Source organism: Strix aluco, chromosome 27, assembly GCF_031877795.1.
Source record: "Strix aluco isolate bStrAlu1 chromosome 27, bStrAlu1.hap1, whole genome shotgun sequence".
In the NCBI taxonomy this organism is placed as follows: Eukaryota; Metazoa; Chordata; class Aves; order Strigiformes; family Strigidae; genus Strix; species Strix aluco.
Window position 1 is genome coordinate 3681674 of NC_133957.1, and position 17400 is coordinate 3699073.

At 47.4% G+C, this 17400-nt stretch overlaps 1 protein-coding gene across 1 annotated transcript in view; it reads left to right on the forward strand.

Annotated features, from left to right (window-relative positions):
* LOC141915837 (ras-GEF domain-containing family member 1B-like) overlaps positions 1-17400 on the forward strand; it is a 72490-nt gene that overhangs the window by 43381 nt on the left and 11709 nt on the right.

Genomic DNA, 17400 nt, shown 5'->3' on the forward strand with positions numbered 1-17400 from the left:
TTCAGCTCTGATTGCTTAAATTCTGACAAAGCTGTAAACAGCTAAAATCAAAGTCTCGTTACAAAAAATCTATTACAGGAAGTGCTGTCTGCTTACCAGTCAGGTGCCCTGAGTGCTTGTACATCCCTTCATCTCCACACAGAATCATTCCCTGTCATAGCCCTCCATCGAAACACTGAAGACTGCTTGCATCCTCTGCCAAATCACTGAAGTACGCTCTTAATTTCAAACTTGAAGCTAAGGTGAGGTTTAAGTGATCTGCTGGACTGATCCCTCTAATCTAAATGTTTACAGTGTAAATTGAATTTGAAGCAGTTTTTTGAAAATTCAAAGTGCTCAAGGGTTTTGGTATCTGGTTCTGCAAATAATTGCCCCTGTGCAGGTGTCTCAGTGATTTCAGCAGTCCTGTGCAGAGGTTTCAATGTGCTAATATTGCCAGGCCAATGCTTATTTTTGAATCTCAGAGAATTGACTTCAAACTCTAAATCCTTCCTTTCCGTCTGTTTGTGTCGAGTGCTCTTTGTGTGGGGGATTCTGCTGGGTACTTTTTGAAACGCCAGATAGTTGTGTGCTTTTTGTGTAACAGGACTTCTCCGCAGTGAAATGCTACTTTTCATTTAGTCTGACTTTGCTCTTATGTAAAACCACAGCTTAGTTTTGGCAAACATTAATAGCTCTTAAATGATTTGTAATCTATTTTTAATACAATCCTAGTTCAAGTTCAAAATGAATAAACATAGGTCTTAAAGGAAACCTCATGTCTTTCTGTTTTATGCAGGGAAGTGCTACAAACCACAGGGTAAGGCTTGATTTATTTGCACAGCAATGAGTATTATAATGAAAAAAGAATGGGTATTGGCTATTTGCTCTTAATTACTCTTCTTTGATGATTCTTTGGAGTTACAGGAGGCAGAGAGCAACCAGTTTAGGCAATTGTTTCACATTGCTCTGATGGAGAACTGTCCAGTTACTTGCTGAAACAAGTGTGTTCTCTCTTTATGCTTAACATCCAGCATCACTTAACTGTTGTACAGACCCTGCTTGCATGATCTGACAAGTAAAGATTACTGGGTAAACCGAGGGAAGTGGTTTCTGGTTTATCTCTTGGAAATTACGAGTATTTGGCTGGGGCACATAGCACAAGCAATGCTGCATGGGATCAGTATAAACCCAGAGCCTGGGGGCAGGGGGGAGGTTGTTTTATCAGTAGACAGATTGTTCAGCCACGTAAGGGAAGTTAATCCACAACGGAGGCTGCATAGAGTTAACAACTCTGTTCTCAGTATTCCCAGGCTTGGTGATTTTTCTAAAGCTTAATTTCCTCAAGTCATCTGATGCCATTAAATATGCTTCTCACCCCCATTTTTTATAACTTCTAATTCTTATGTCTTGCAGAAACACTGGATAGTATGAATATGTTGATTTGAAGCTTATCAGCTCAGCTACCAGTCACCAGAAAAGTAAACAGAAATACCTTGAAAAAATACATTTTCCTTCTATGTAAATATTGACATTTTGGGAGTTAAACTCCTGTTTCTTCAGCGGTTAATACTGGCATTGGTGTTTCAACCCACCTTTTCTGGAGTGGGCCTGGAAGCCCAGGAGCCTGGTTACAATCAGCCAGAACTGTAGTTTGGTTGCACACGTGGGCCCACAGATTTCCTGTGTCTGTAGATACAAAAATCTCTTCTCTCCTAAAATCCAGTTTGTTTTGAAGTAACACATTCAGTTTTCATATTTGGATGAAAAAAAGCTTTTACAGTAATAATGGAGATAACATGGGGCTGTGGATGAAGTTTCCCACAGCTCAAACCCGCAGGCAAAGCGGAGGGCTGGTTTGCAGCCCAAGGTTGGGGTCTGTGTTTCTGCCACAGGAGAGGGTCCCGTGTTAAAGCCCAGCCTAGATGCTGGGTTTCCTGCCAGCAGACCCAGCCATGGGACCCGGGCCTGGATTTTAGAACACTGCCCACAAAGAACTTGTTTAGTGAACATCAGTCTAATTGGTTTAATCAGCCCCCATCTAGTTTTTTAGTTTTTGTTTGTGCTTAATTCCCTTAATCTGCATCGCTGTTGTGAGCACTACCATATCAGAAATGGGGAGGGTAAATAAGCAAAGCACCTGAGCAATGCAGACTGGGCACGTTCTGCGTTTGGGACATTAGCTCACAGCTATACCTCTGACCTCCTTACAATTTTTGATCTCCTCTCAACTCTGGCCAAGTTATCCATAACCAATTGCACTGTTGAAGTGAGGCCTGAGCAATGCCAAGCGCACAGACAAATTACCTCGCTTGCTTAGCACGATCCTTGACTTACAGCCCTGAGCTGCAGCATGTGCCAGTCCTGCCGCAGTGCCGCGCTGCTGATTCACGCCCCGCGTGCCGTTCGCTGCACGCCTGGCACTGCTCTGCCAGGAGAACACAGGCTGCCCTCCCTCTTGTCAGCCTGCACCAGGACAAACCAGGAGAACAGCACTTACTGTAGGAAAATATTTCTGCTTTAAACAAAGGTTGTGTCTGAGAATATGGGAGACATGGGGAGGGAAAAACATGTTTATCCTCGAATCTGAGAGGGGCGAAAGGAAAAGGGGGAAACACTTTATCTGGATGAAGTCTAAATCTTTTTTCTAGTAGATTTCTTGTAGGTATGGTGGCAAGAGTTGTCTGATGAAGAGAATTGTAGGGGTAAACAGGAATCGATAAAGTGAAATAGTTTATTGCATTGGGAAACCTGTCACAGAGAGGAGACATCACAGAGCAGAGCCTGGGGAAGATACGTCGCACCATCCTCTGACATACCCACCACAGTGGGAAAGGCCCAGGGTACGTGTGCAAGGGCTGTGGCTTCTGGCTCGGCATTGTGTCAGCTTCCTCCAGAAATAACGCTGCAATGTCATTTGGTTATACTGCACATTATATGTGACACTGTGCAGACGGACAGAACAAGCTTTTGTGCGAATCCAGATCTTGAAGCCTTGCAAGTAATTTCTAAAATTCACAGTGAGATCACATGAGCCTTTAAGTCCCAGTTCCAGAAAGGGAATTGTGTGGGCAAAGGCCCTTTGTGCTGGGGTCCCTTTCCTATTTGTTATCTTGACAGCTCAATTATTTTGAAAGTAAATTTTTAAAGCATTTCTTTCTAGAGACTGAATTTAAAGAAATGCAGGTAGGTAGGGTTGTGTGCCTGCCTCCAAAATAATCCTGGCCAAAGGAGCTCAGGTTTACATGCTCCTTGTATGCTTGTGTGCAGAAGTAGTAGCCAGAGGCTCCTGTCTTTCAAGCATTCCAACGCCCAACAACCCCTTCTGTGAATAATATCCTAAGAGCCAGTCTGACCCTGCCCTGGCGCAGCTTGAGGCCATTCCCTCTTGTCCTGGCGCTTGTACTTGGCTCAAGAGACTCATCCCCCCTCTCTGCACCCTCCTTTCAGGGAGTTGGAGAGGGCCAGGAGGTCTCCCCTCAGCCTCCTCTTCTCCCAACTAAAGCCTTCCAGCCTGGAGAAGTGGTGACTGAGGATGCTGTGCAAGAAATGGAGAAAACTCAGAGTGCTCTGGAGCGAGTGCGTAGGAGTGAAATGTTTGGCACTTCATGGAAGAGAAGGGAACATGAGATGGAAGCTAGTAAGCTGAGTTCAAGAGAAATTTTTTAGACTGGCTCTTAGGAAGGATTTCTTTGCAGAAGGGGTTGTTGGGCGTTGGAATGGGCTGCCCAGGGCAGGGGGGGAGTCCCCATCCCTGGAGGGGTTGAAGAGTCGGGTTGACCCAGCGCTGAGGGATCTGGTGGAGTTGGGAACGGTCAGGGTGAGGTTCATAGTGGGGCTGGAGGAGCTTCAAGGGCTTTTCCAACCCAGATGGTTCTGGGGTTCTGTGAGATGAAGGACAGTGGCTCTCCGAGGAGTTCTGGTGGATCTGCGCGAGTCCTTTTTGAAGACTTTTGCGGATGGGCTGCGGGGGGAACTGGATGAGTACTGGAAAGAGAGATGTGCTGAGCGTCGCTGAACAGACGAACATCCCTGAGCTCGGGAAATCCTCAGTGCTGAAAACACAAGCTGGGAGGCTGCTGGGAGGAAGCGTCGTGTACGCGGGGCCTGTAAAGGTGCGGGGCCGCCTGGGCAGCGCCCGCTCCCGGGCAACCTCAGCCGCGTGCAGTCGCCCACGGGCTCAGCCCCGGGTTTCAAACCAGCGCCCGCGGCACCGGCCCGCCGGTGGCACCCGGGAACCGGCTGGGCAGCGGCGGCGGGGCCAGCTCAGCCCCTCCCGCGGCCCGGGGCGGGGCGGGCAGCGGCACCTCCCGGCGCTCCGCCTCCGCCCGGCAGTGCCGGGCAGGGCAACGGCGGCGTGGGGAGCCGAGCCCAGCCCAGCCGAGCCGAGCCGAGCGAAGCCCAGCCGAGTCGAGCCGAGCCGAGCCGAGCCCAGACGAGCCGAGCCGAGCCGAGCGAAGCCCAGCCGAGCCCAGCCCAGCCGAGTCGAGCGGAGCCCAGCCGAGCGGAGCCCAGCCGAGCCCAGCCGAGTCGAGCCGAGCCGAGCCGAGCGGAGCCGAGCCGAGCGGAGCCCAGCCGAGCCGAGCCGAGCCCAGCCGAGGACGACGCGTACCTGCGGGCAGTAAAGCGCCTGCAGCCACTTCCAGGTACGGTCCGGGGCGTCTGCGGTGCTCGAGTGTCCGTCCGTCTGTCCGTCCATCCCTCCCTCCATCCCTCCCTCCCCTTCCTAGCCCCGGCAGCATGCTCGCTCTCTCCTGGTGTTTATGTCCTTTCTAGCTCCCCAGCTCTGTACAGCCCGAGCTTGCTCGTTTCTGGGGGATCAGGATGCTGGGGAGGGCAGAGAGACTTCAGCCCAGCAGAAAAAGCACCTGGTGGTGCGGTGGTTGGGTCCTTCTACCTGTTCCTTTCCCTGTATAACGATGGAACAGGGTCCTAAAACTGCACGATGTCATCTTTCTGTGGCTGTAATCCCTCAGAGAAGCTTTCCCCGTTTTTGCTTAAGCCCATCGATTCAATTGATGGCTGGTTTTTTGGATGGGAGAGATGAAAAAGAACTAATTTGCCAGATTGTGGTTGTAGGGCTGCGTGAAACGGGGAGGTGGGCGGGGGGGGGGGTGTCACCCAGGTGTGTTTATGGGCTTCTCTTTTGCTGGGCATCTGCTGTGTGTGACTGGTGAAACTTCAGGCCCCTGCCTGTGCTGAGTGAGGTGGGAGCAGCTCAGGGGCAGAAGGAGCAAAACGGCTGTTAAATGACCCAAGACCGATGTGTTGTTCGTCAGCGATGTTTACTGTGTTGTGCTTAGGCCGGGCTGTAAACTAAGGCAGCTCTAACAACAAGCAGTGCCTCCCTGCCTGCCTGTGTGTAAAGCTAAATGTAGCACTGAGAGGTGAGGAAAACTTAAGGAGAGTTTTCCTGAATAAAACAGAGGAAGGCTGACTCCTCTTGGAGGGGAAATATGGCCTGAAAAATCTAAAGAGCTAGGAGCAAAGGGATGCTCAGTACCTCACACAGCGCGAGGAGTGTTGGGGGGGTTGCTTTCAGTAAGATTACGGCTGCGGTGGGCTGAGATGATGTGTCATCTGTGGGAAATGGGGACTTGTGCAGGCAGGACTGGGTCCCTCTCTGTGTCTTTGTTTTGAAAGCCAAGAACAATGTTTGAGGAATGAGTCCCTCAGGCTTGTCTTGCAGCTTCCAAATGAGATGTCTGGGAGAGAAGCTGGTAATCAGTTGAAAATCAATGCCAAGTACACTAAAGCCAAGTAGCTAACTGGGGGGCTGTGGTGCAGAGACCTCATAGGAAAGAGGAAAGAAAACGTTGGTTTATCAGGGGTTAAGTGCACAGCGGTGCCCCACACTAAGTAAAATGGTTTTTTGGATGGTAAAATGAATCCCCATTGGTTCACATTCTTCGTGGTTTCTTCCTGCTGAGGTTTTTGGGAACAGCACGGTGTGTTGCTGCCTGTGCTGCAGTTGTATCTGAACAGTCCTTGGGGAATCAGTGAGTCACCATACCTGTTGGTGGTCCGCAGGGTGAGCTGCTGTCACGCCGTGTCAGAAATGACAGGCACAGTTCAACACTGGACTTCGCAGTGAAGGAACACAAGCTGAAAAAGCTCAAAACATGGGAGCTTATTTTTATAACCCAGAGTAGATAAAAAGTGAGTTTTTCTTGGGGTGAGGATAGGAACGAGCTGTGTGAGGGTCATATCGCCAGTTTGTGCTACAGCGCTGGCATTATGACACCTACTAGAGCTGGCAAAATTGTGTGGTGGGATCTTTCTTGGCTACCTTTGACTACATGGCTGATTGGACATTAACGCCTGTGAAATGATCATCTCTGAAAGGGTTAAGTGATGTTTGGGACCAAAGAGCTCAACACTCCTGGTAACAGGGATGCACTGTGGCTCTAAGCTTTTCTGACTATCAAGCTCTAGGGCTCTTGTGCAAAGAGAGGAGGTGTAAGAAGTATTGGGTCGTTCACACTCCAAAGATTTCCTACCATATCAAAGGGTTTAGAAGCTTTTCTTTCTCTGCAGGGCTGCAGTCAGTCAGCTAGTACTGAGTTTAACTGGAGTGTCATTATGCTTAGAAGTGGTGGGAGCTCAGTGAATGACTTGGAAGAGAGCAAGCTTGTGGTGCTCACTTCGCTCTTACACATCCTTCGTGTGGGTGTGTTGCTCTTTGAAGCTGTGTCCCTGCTCAGTTTGTAGAGCTCCTTCCATTAACTGTGATCCTTGTCACCGCTTTGGCGTGATTAGTGTCAGAGCTCCAGCACGGAGCCGGGTAGCTGTCACAGGAGAGTTAATTTAAAGCATAGTCTTCAGAAGACAGCCCTCAATTTCCTGAGGTAGAGGTGATTTGAACCGTTTATTTCCTTGTATCTTTATGCAGTGTTTCTGAATGAAAAGCTAGTTTTGCCTTTGTCTCAACATGTCTTCCTTTTCTTCAGTCATTTGAGCACTGTTCTGCTGTTCAGGAGATGTTGGGCAATACAGGAAGAAGCTGTGGGTTGGAATAGGATGCTTGTGTTTCAGTGAAGGAGACAAAATTTGTGTTTTCTCATGCTTAAGCATCTTTTCCCAAATGTTAGTAGATACACAGGTGTACTCTGCAAGCACTGACAAGTGCCCTTTGCTTGCTGTGGGTTTGTGGGACGGAGCCACATCATCTAATAAACACTTTGCTAGAAAATGAGCTTGCAAACAAAAGTTCCAGAGTGCATTTTGCAGCCACAGCAAGGACAATACAGAATTTGCAACAGGAGGCAAAGACTCTACCTCAAGCCGAAAGCTCTTGCTAATTCCTCCTCAATGATAGCTGCTGTGAGAAGCAGTATGAAAAAACCGAGATCACTGCAGTGAGGAACAGTGAGGATGGTGTTCGGTGTGGCTGTGTTTTTAATTAGAAAGTGAGCAGGATCGCAGAAACAATACAGCTCAGCCTTCCGAGGTGGCTCTGGAATAGCACTACATGACTCAGATCCACGTATTCTGACTCGTTTGGGTTTGATTCATTAAAATGCACCTTCTCCCCACAGTAAAACGTTCCCCAGGTCACCTGCCCCTCCCATGGGGTCAGGTACTCTGCTTGCGTCTTGTCACATCTGGAAATAGGGGCCAGAAGTACCAGGTCACACACCAGTAGAGAGATGAGCCTGGGAAGCTGTGAGTCTGCATCAGCCAGCACAATGAGACGTTTAGATCCATAAGCAATAAGACAGAGGATAAATATGCTTGAGTCAGACGGGGGAGCAGGATATTTTCTGAGATAATTGCTCTCATTGATACAAGGCCAGGTGCTTTCCGCATGAAAGCAGCGTGCTGACCTGACAGTACCTGCCCGTGAGGGCTGATCCTCCCTTAAACATCCTGCAGGGACTCAGACACTCCTAGCCTGTGCTTACAATGATCCTTTCCCAATCCCAGACGGTATACGTTTGCTCAATACCATACCTACTGTGTGTTGACTTAAGAGATCGAATTGTTTCAAGGCGAGGAGACTTTGACCCATCGCTGCAGAGCCCAAGGGTCCACCTTCGGTTGAGCGTGGGAACTGCTGCTGGGTCTTAAAGGCTGACACGAACCAGCAGATGCAGCATGTGAGTGGAGGATATTTCTGCTAGGGCCCTGCCTAGACTAGGGAAAAAACCCTCTTCAGTTTGGCTACATTGTTCTTCTCCGTGATTTCCCAAGGAGCCAGCCAAGCTGGAGCCAAGTGCTGTACAAGTGCCCTGTGCCTCCGACCCAGCTCTGGGCTGGCAACCACTGGCTGATATTCAGCCCAGGTGTAAATGGGTGTGAGGAAAGTATAACTGACCCAGGTACAGAGCTGTACTTGCTTTCTTAACTGCCAAAGTGGGACCATCCCTTTTTTTCTTCAACCAAAACAATAAAAAGTTTATTTTGTTGTTGTTGTGGTTTTTTAACGGAAGTATTTCTACCGCAGAAACTCTAAATATACTGCCTTCAACTTGCTGTACGTCCGCAAGGGCCAGTAAAAATTCTGTATTGTTCATGGAAACATAAGGTCTTGGTAAATGGAAAAACAGGTATTATGTGAACTGTTCGCCTTAAACCAGCATTTTTTCTGCGTCTTCTAAATAGAAGAGAGATGTCTGGCGATGACATTTTAGGTAGAACCAGCTAAATGAAATCAAGTACTGTTATTTAACAATGTTACAGCTTGCTGTTGTAAAGTATAACTTGCCTGTCTATTATGATCATGAAAGGGGATGGCTCTTTCTTCTGAAGTGCATCGTAGGTTTAAGCAGAAGGCCAAGCGTGGATGTCTGCAAAGAGCAACAGCTTTTGGATTCTGAAGGTGTCGTGCTTTGGTGAGGTTGAAGAAGGAACTGTGTCAAGAGAACTTCATGCTTAAGGCTTAGTACTGTGCTTGTGGCGTCAATATAGTGTGATACACCTACTGTACCCCTTTTGAAAAAAGATCTTGGAACTTAATGAAAGGAAATAACCCCACACTAATCCCTCTTTGTACTGTCAAGCAGAGGAATGCAGTAATGAGAAACTGAGTGACTTGACTAACCCCACGTGAGGAGCTTGTAGCAGAGTCAGAAGCAGATCCAAGCTCCCACCTGCCAGGTCTAAGCACTGAAATGATGCTTCTGCTGTTGGCTGGGGACGAATGTGTGAACAGTTCTTGATGAAGCTGGTTATCACTCCAAACTAGTTCGGACCCACACTTACCTACTGACCGTGCAGATAGAAAATGTGTATGGTTTGGCCTATGGTCACCTCAGATGGGTTAGGATTACAGAGGTTTATATCCCTGTCACATAAAATCACACAGAATCACCTAGGTTGGAAAGGACCTTGTAGATCATCCAGTCCAACCCTTAACCTCACCCTGACCGTTCCCAACTCCACCAGATCCCTCAGCGCTGGGTCAGCCCGACTCTTGAACCCCTCCAGGGATGGGGACTCCCCCCCTGCCCTGGGCAGCCCATTCCAACGCCCAACAGCCCCTTCTGCAAAGAAATCCTTCCTAAGAGCCAGTCTGACCCTGCCCTGGCGCAGCTTGAGGCCATTCCCTCTTGTCCTGGCGCTGGTTTCTTGGCTCAAGAGACTCATCCCCCCCCTCTGCACCCTCCTTTCAGGGAGTTGTAGAGGGCGAAATGGGTCATATTCCCCAAGGTTAGTGGGAGTCTGATACGACATTGAAATCAGTGGTACTGTTATGATGATAGCATGGGGGAAACTGCTCCTTTCTCTATTGACAGCGTCAATTTTGTATCAGTCTGAAGCACACAGGAGGCACAAAGCATGCTGCAGAAATGACAGAGTGCCAGGGTTCTGACTCACTGGTGGGGATGGCATAGCGTGGATGACACGCAGGTCCACCCCGTTCCTGGACAGCTGAGCCACCGTGCGTCAGCTGCTGAATCACTTGGTTTACAGCGTGATGTTTTGAAGTAAATCATCACTGCTGTTCGCTTGCCTTAAAACTCCTGACTGCAAACCGCAGCAGTTCATCAGCTGATTGATGAGCAGCACTCAGCTGGCTGCTCAGCAGCGCGGGAGGCCGGGATGGAAACCTGCTTGGGTCTGCAGAGCTCTGTGCCTTGCTGGGGATGGGAGCCCTGACAGACTGAATAGAGAGGTGGCATTTTAGGGTTTGTAATATTTAAAAGACCTCTGTTCCCAACAGAACAGCTGGCAAAACTCTTCTGTATTTCACTCGGTGCAATTAGGGGAATGCTGTGTCCTTCTAAAAACCCCGTCCTGCTTCAGGGAGTTAAAAAAGCATAAGGCTTCAGTCGCATGCCTGTGTTTTCTTTGCATTTAATACACTTGTACTCCTATTTCAAAGCTCTCGATTTTGCCATCAGCAGTTCCAGCCAATTTCTTAACACTCCGTGCTGGCCAGCCAGTAGCGGTCTGTCTTTCCTGGTGGTGTCTAATTTTGAATGAAATCTAATGCGTAGGACTGAGGAGATCATACTCAGCTTGTGCATTTGTTTGGTTTTAAACAAAGTGCTTGGAGGACGGACCATTTATGAATTTTTTAACAAAAATAGATCCAGGAAGGGGGTGGGGGGAAGTTGTTTCTTAATACGATCCCAGTATTAGTTGTCTATCAAAACTTCTTTTGCTTTCAGTCCAGCTGCCTGCTCATAAATTTTGGTAGAAAAGAGTCGCTACATGTGTTGTGTGTTGTTTAAGATGGATGGTACTTCACTGCAGGCTTTGGCTGGCCTGAGGCCTTTCTGCACCCTTTCCCATTCCATCCATTCTGTAAATCACTCGAGCTTTACAGGAGTTGCTATGGAGTGTGCAATGGACTGAACTTTTCTAGAATCTCTGATGGCTTGTGACATATAATCACTGCTGTGCTCATCCATCATGGCACTTAGGTACTTACCCTGTATGGCTCATTTTAAACTTCTCCTCTGAAACCAGGAAAAAAAAAAAAAAAAGTGGGATTATTAAAGAAATTTACAGGGTTAAAAAACCCCATGGGAGAACAGCCTTATTTTAACTGAAAATTTAATTAAAATGTTAAAAGGACATCATCCAGGTGAAGAAATTGCCCATAAATTAAAAAATAACTTACAAATGAACTTAATAAAAAGATTAATCAGTCAGTGACGGAGCACACTTCATATAGTATCTTTTTTAATAATTGTGGCCGCCTCAGTTTTAACCTGCAGATAAAAATCTCCGCTGCGTTGTGATCAAGGTAAGGTACAAGTGTTGAGAAAGCGAATATATTACACACGTGGTCTTCTTTCCATGTTCTGTGCTTCCAGGCAGCTGCTTTTGTGTGTCCAGCAATACAGCTTGTTCCGTGTGTTTTGGTTGGGAGGAACATACGCCCTGCCCTCTCCCTTGGCCCAGGTCATTTCCCCGCAGTTGGGATTTTTGCAGTGGTGCAGTCTGCCCGTGTACTTGCGTGGCACTGCAGCATCGTTGTGGCACAGCCACCCTCAGCATCATCAGACCTGCGCCACTCTTCTGCCCCCCAGAAGAAGAGCACGGGGAAAGGGCAGAAGGGAGGTTGGTTCTTGGGGCTTAAGCAGGGGACATGGATTTACAGCACATCAGCAGCAAGAGGAACGTGTTTGTTTTCCTCCCTTTTTCCACCCTGACATATTTTGAGAAATTCAAGGCATTCTTACACCCCCTGCACTTTTCCTAAGGCTCCCAAGCATACACGCAAATGCATTCATATCCATCACGCTTTTGCAGTTCAGTAGCCAAGGTCTTTAGTTTCGGGTGATTCAGGATCTGCTTAATTACTGCGTCAGAGTTCTCCGATGTGAGTGATCAGTCAGCAGTGCTGCATCTGACCTTCCGCATCATCAGCGAGATCTGTCTATAGATCCAAGGAGTTCCTTTGCACGTTCAGGAGGAAGATGCCTTTCATTGAAATTCAGTCCCTGGTCTGTTCTTTGCTTACTGGGGTTTTCCTTCTCCCTTTGCAGCCCATTGTTGCCTGGGGAATTTTTTGAGAACTTTACAAAATTGTTCCTCTGCTGGTTTCGTGAAAATGAAGAAGTCTCTCGAGGCTCAGTGGGGTTTGTTATGCCTGCCTCAGATCTTTGCCTTCCCTGCCAGGGACTGCACTTCACTGGTCTCTGCTGTGTGCAAGATGCGTTTCTGTTGCTATGTCGCTGTCTAGCAGTATCACCTGTGGATAGTTTTAGTGCTCCTGTTGCTCTGGGGTGGATTCCTTCTGAGTTGCTCTTAGTCTTGCTCTCGATTTCAGCCAGGAAAAAGCCCGTATCGCTCCTCTTTCAATCTCCTGTGTGAGTATGAAATACTGTTCTGTGCTCTGCCTCTTACAAGGTGCAGTTATGAAGAAGTATTTCTAGGAAGGACAATATATAGGAAGGAACTGTAAGTCAAAGTTGTGCTGAAGTCACACTGCTGGAATTGTGTGGCAAATTCTGCATGGAAGAATGGGAGCGGGAGGACTTGAGCTGGGATAGTTATAAGGTCTTCGTTTCTACAAGTAAGGCATATGAAACACCAACCTGGGAGTATTTCAGGTTTCTTCTCAATAGCTTGAGCTGTAGAATTTCACTTTACGTTTCAGTGCAGAAACAAATGCTTTTGTAAGCAAAGCAAACACACCCAGCTGTATGGAATGCAACCAGTGGTGGCCCCTGTGTCTGCTATGCTTTTGTTTTGGGTAGCCTGTGCCCTTGTCTAAAACACTCCACACTTTTCAGAAACACTCCAGAGAAAGCTGGGTGTTGCTGGCAAGCACCTAGTCCTTACTTCCTTTCTGTCTGTGAAAGCCGAGGCTCATTCTGACTTGCTCAGACTTTCCCAGGTTGGTGCAAGGCGTTAAGGTCTATAGTCCTTTCCCCAGCAGACTTTTGTTTTGCCATACCTCAGTTTTGTAATGGCATCCTTAAGAACAAGGCAGGATGGTAATCGCCTACTAAATGTGGTTTGGGGTTTCTGATTCGGCGGTGAAGCAGCTCTGAGGGGATGTAACTGCACACATGAGGTTTGTATCTTCTGTGAGGAGGTGTGACTTGGGACGCGTAACAAATTCAGTCACCGTTCCTCTGGCTGAGGGATGTAGGATGGGAGGTACCTGCACATAACCAAGGAGCTGAAAATGTTTGGCAGTGTCTTTAAAGGCACCTTCCGTGGCTACTACTGAAGCCCTCAGTGGGTGCTTCTGTAAAGGATACGAGCTGTCCCTATTGCTGGCTCTGTTTTATACACCCGGCGGGCAGACTGAGCTCTCTAATATAAATGAAAAGAAAACGAACCAATGCAACCTTCCGCTGTTGCTAGTAGAACACAGATTTTTCTCCTATTGCTGAACACAGAGGTTTGGACAAGACCTTGGCGGCCTGGAAGCTACGTCTGATTCTTTTAGTTTTGCCAAACTGGAACTCATCTCCTGCAGGAACCGGTGGGGTTTTGAGCACGTTGTCTTTGGCTCTGGCTTTCCATTTACACTGCTGTTACTGGGAAGGTTGGGACTTCTTCCTTGTCAGAGGCTACTCAAAGCCAGAATCTGGACCTTAATGCCCAAGATCTCACGTTCTCCACAATGACACTAAATGCAGAAAAAATGTTTATTCCTCTTTGCACAAGGCAGGGAGTCACTGACTTCACTCTGTCATAGGAGAACATCACTGATAGAGCAAGGAAATTATCTAATTGCTCTGTCCTTCAAGTCAGGTCTTTAACAAAAAAAAAAAAAAAAAAAAGCCACTCTTTTCCTTCTTAAAAGAAAAAAAAGAAAAAAGAGAGGAGAGAGAAATGTTTTTCATGTTAGTGACAGCCAAATGTTTTCAAAGCCCAGTTAAAAAGTTGCAGTTTTAACTCTCAGCATGTTTTTCACTAAAATCAGATTTCCTGTCTTTTTTTCTAATTCCTGCTTGTCAGATATTGTGTTGCTGTGGTTTATCAATATTATTAGGTCCCAAGATGCCTCTGCTCTATATGCTGAGGCTTTGTGGTCCAGATTCTGCTCAGTGACCAAATTTCAGTTCCACTCAAGTCGTTCTGAAGACACGGTTTAGTGTTCTGTATTTAGCTCCTGAGCTAGTTAGAACTGAGCATGCTGCTTTGTTTCTCCACCTCCATATAAAATACAACAGAAGAGTCAAGGTCGAGGTAATAAAGGAGTCCTGCTGGAAAAGCACATGTGTTGGATGAATCATCCTGTTGGCTATGCTGTATTTATCTCTGTCACACTTTGGTATCATCCCTTTTCATTGCATCGAGAACGTGTCCTGTGCCTTGTTGACAGTGTTTGAACGTGGAGCGTACAGAACATCTCTTAGCTTGGTGTCTCACTGAGCAGAACTGAACCATCTCTGTCAAGCAGCATCCAGAAATAGATAGCAAACAAGTGAGCCAATATGTACCTTTCGCAGCCAGAGTTTTGGGAATTTTATTTTATTGTTATGAATCAGTGTATCTATTAATGACCTGATGATTTTTTTCCTTTCCTCTTGAGGCTAGGAGGCTCTCTGTGTCTCAAATTTAGTTTTTTCTGAAGAAGGATCCACATGGTTGTGGGAGTAAGTGTTGTGCTGAGCGTTAGGGGACTGCAACTTCAAATTGAAAAGGAAAAATCCAGCCCTGTGTCTTCCAGCTTCAGATTTTCTTAATACTTAAGGAAAAATAAAGCAATTACTCATCAGTCTGCACCTCAGTGCCCGCGGAATAACCAATTTCCTTGCTCTTACCAAGGAAAAGATCAGCCGGAGCTGCAAACCCAAATTCCCTTTGGGAATTAGTTATTAGAGTTTAAGCACTGCCTGCAGACCTTCTGCCAAGTCTTGTGTTTTATCAGGCAGTAATACGTAGTATGCATGTGTGAAATACGTGGGAGGAAAACCCTGCTGTGATTCACACCTGTTTCAGTTCTTACTTGACAGAAGTTGGTGGTGTGGTGGAAGTGGAGGTTTTTCCCCAAACATTGTATCACCCATGAAATGAGATACTGCCCGAGTCTGCTTTGTATTAACCAGAACAGCCCAGTTCAGGGTGAAACTGGAATCTATAGACGTTTTAGCGAGCCGAGCCAGCAATTAGTTGTGATTTCACATAACTCTCACCACCCAAAGCAAAAATCTGGAGTGAAACCACTGCTCGCCTTGGTTCTTTACAGTGACAATATTGACGTCAAGTTGCTTTGCAGACGCAGACTAGCCTTTCTCACTTTCCTTGTAGAGTATTATTCCCTTGTAGAGTATAAGGTTTGGTGGGTGGCAAGTGTTTACACACTGTCCACTGCCACTTGCCTCATGGCTGAGTAAACTTTGCTGCAGTAGCTGAAGAGACTTCTGAATTTGTGTGCAAACGGGACATCTTTCAGCGCCGTGGGCTGCAGAATATTTTGGATTTGTTCAAGTCTCTGTGATTAAAACATGGTGAGCTTTGAACAGTATGAAAACCTAGAAACTGCTGCAGAACGTTCCTGTCAGCTCCTTGGTAATGCTTTGTTTCCCAAACTTTGCCAGCCTTGCAAAGAGCCTGAAAGCCCAAGAGACTTTATGCATCAGGATGCTTTATCATTGCAGAGTGTGGCTGTGGTTGGATTGCTCCTCACTTGCCCAGTGATGTGAACTCTCTTGTACAGGAACCTTGTTTTGTTCAGTCCTGCCCCTCATGCTCTTACGCTGCAGCACAAGTATTGACTTTGTTGTTCTCCCAAATCGTTGGGCTGGATGGAATTCAGTCACTGGTTGAACAGCTGCACAGAGTGACTCATGTCACTTTTCAGACACGGAGACTCCTCACTCTTTCCCGTTTGGATGCAGATATCTCTTGGCATCTCGCAAAGTGGGGTCAGCACCCATCACACAGGCCAAGAGGCTCTTTTCACTGTCCCTCTCTGTCTTTGCAACTGTTTTGGGCTTTCTCTTGCTGTTTATTTACTGAATCCCTCAGTCTTGTGCTGGTTTGAATGCCTCCACTGTCTGGACATGCTGCCAGCAGCATCAAGTCTGTGGTGTGTGTGGTGCTTCAGGTCCCCAGGAATCTAGCTAATAACTTAATAGCTCGTCATCCCCACCGAGCTCACTCTGAGCAGTTCTTTGTCGTGGGCTGCGGAGCACACAGATGGCAGCATGCTGTTTATCTCCAGGCTGTCACGTTGCCAGTTGTTCTCAAAACGGGGTGCCTTCACAGGCTGGTGTTTGCTGAAGTCTGTGGCTTTACAGAGCCTTTTCCCAAATAGGATTTGATACAATGGAGAGAAAAGCAACAGCATCTGCACTGACAATGGTGGCTCGAGGGCATTAATGCTTTTCTCAGGCACATGCACACGCTCTGTCAGCACACAGGCAGGGCAGCCTGGGCATACTATCTTCTCAATTTGATCCCCCTTGCCTCCCAAGGCGAGGGGAGGGGGGAAGCAGTGTGCAATACCTTTCTGCACTTGATCTGTCCGCTCCCCGAATGTGCCTGGCCCATTAGTACTCACGGTCCAGTAACTGCTGTAGTAGAGTTAAAACCAGCACATATTTGTGGTTAAAATTGAGCACAAACTTGGCTTGCAGTCAAGGCTGTAAAACCCAGGTTCCTTAAACTGACAAGAACCGCTACTCCCAAAAGGAAGGAGAGAGGGGAGGGGAGGGAAGGAGGGTAGAACTCAGCTCTCAGATAATCAGAGAGATTTTATCTTTTGGCCTTTGTCACCAAAAGAGCTCTTGGGTGCTCACAGCCCCCTTGCTGCCCACCCACTACTCTGGATGACTGAACAGCCTGCAGCACTGGCTGATCTTTTCCTTGGTAAGAGCAAGGAAATTGGTTATTCCACAGGCACTGAGGTGCAGACTGATGAGTAATTGCTTTATTTTTCCTTAAGTATTAAGAAAATCTGAAGCTGGAAGACACAGGGCTGGATTTTTCATATTGTCACAGAATTTGGAGAGAGCGTTTAACAGATGTCTGACTTTGCTCACATCTTTGATATCATTGGTGAGCTTGGACAACATTGATAAGCAACTATACACAGGCATATTTTTCCAAATTTCTGTGAAGCCACTCAGAGGGTAGGTGGAGACAGATGCCCTGAAGCGTCGGTCTTTAGCCTGGGTCACACCTGTCACGGTAGAATTGGAAAAACCCAGCACTGATTTACCAGGGTGGAGTTGGGAAATTGGAGCTTTCGATTGTAGTTACGTGGTTGTCGTGTTGCATAAGGAGACTGTCCTCACACGTGGCCTCTTCAGGGCTGGGCTTCGCTTCAGTCTCTCTCCCTCTGCGCTGACGGGGGCTGTGGCAGCCCATGACAGCCTGAACACGCTTCCCCATCAGAGCGCTGCTCTTAGGTAGCTGCTGTAAGGATTTGCCCAAAGTTGTCAATGAACGTTATGCCACGTCCCCAAAAGCTTTACAAAAAGTTTGAGTTCCCCAAACCTGTCAGGATTCTTGTACGCTCCTTCTAACTCTTAACCTTGACCCCTTATCTGTCATTTA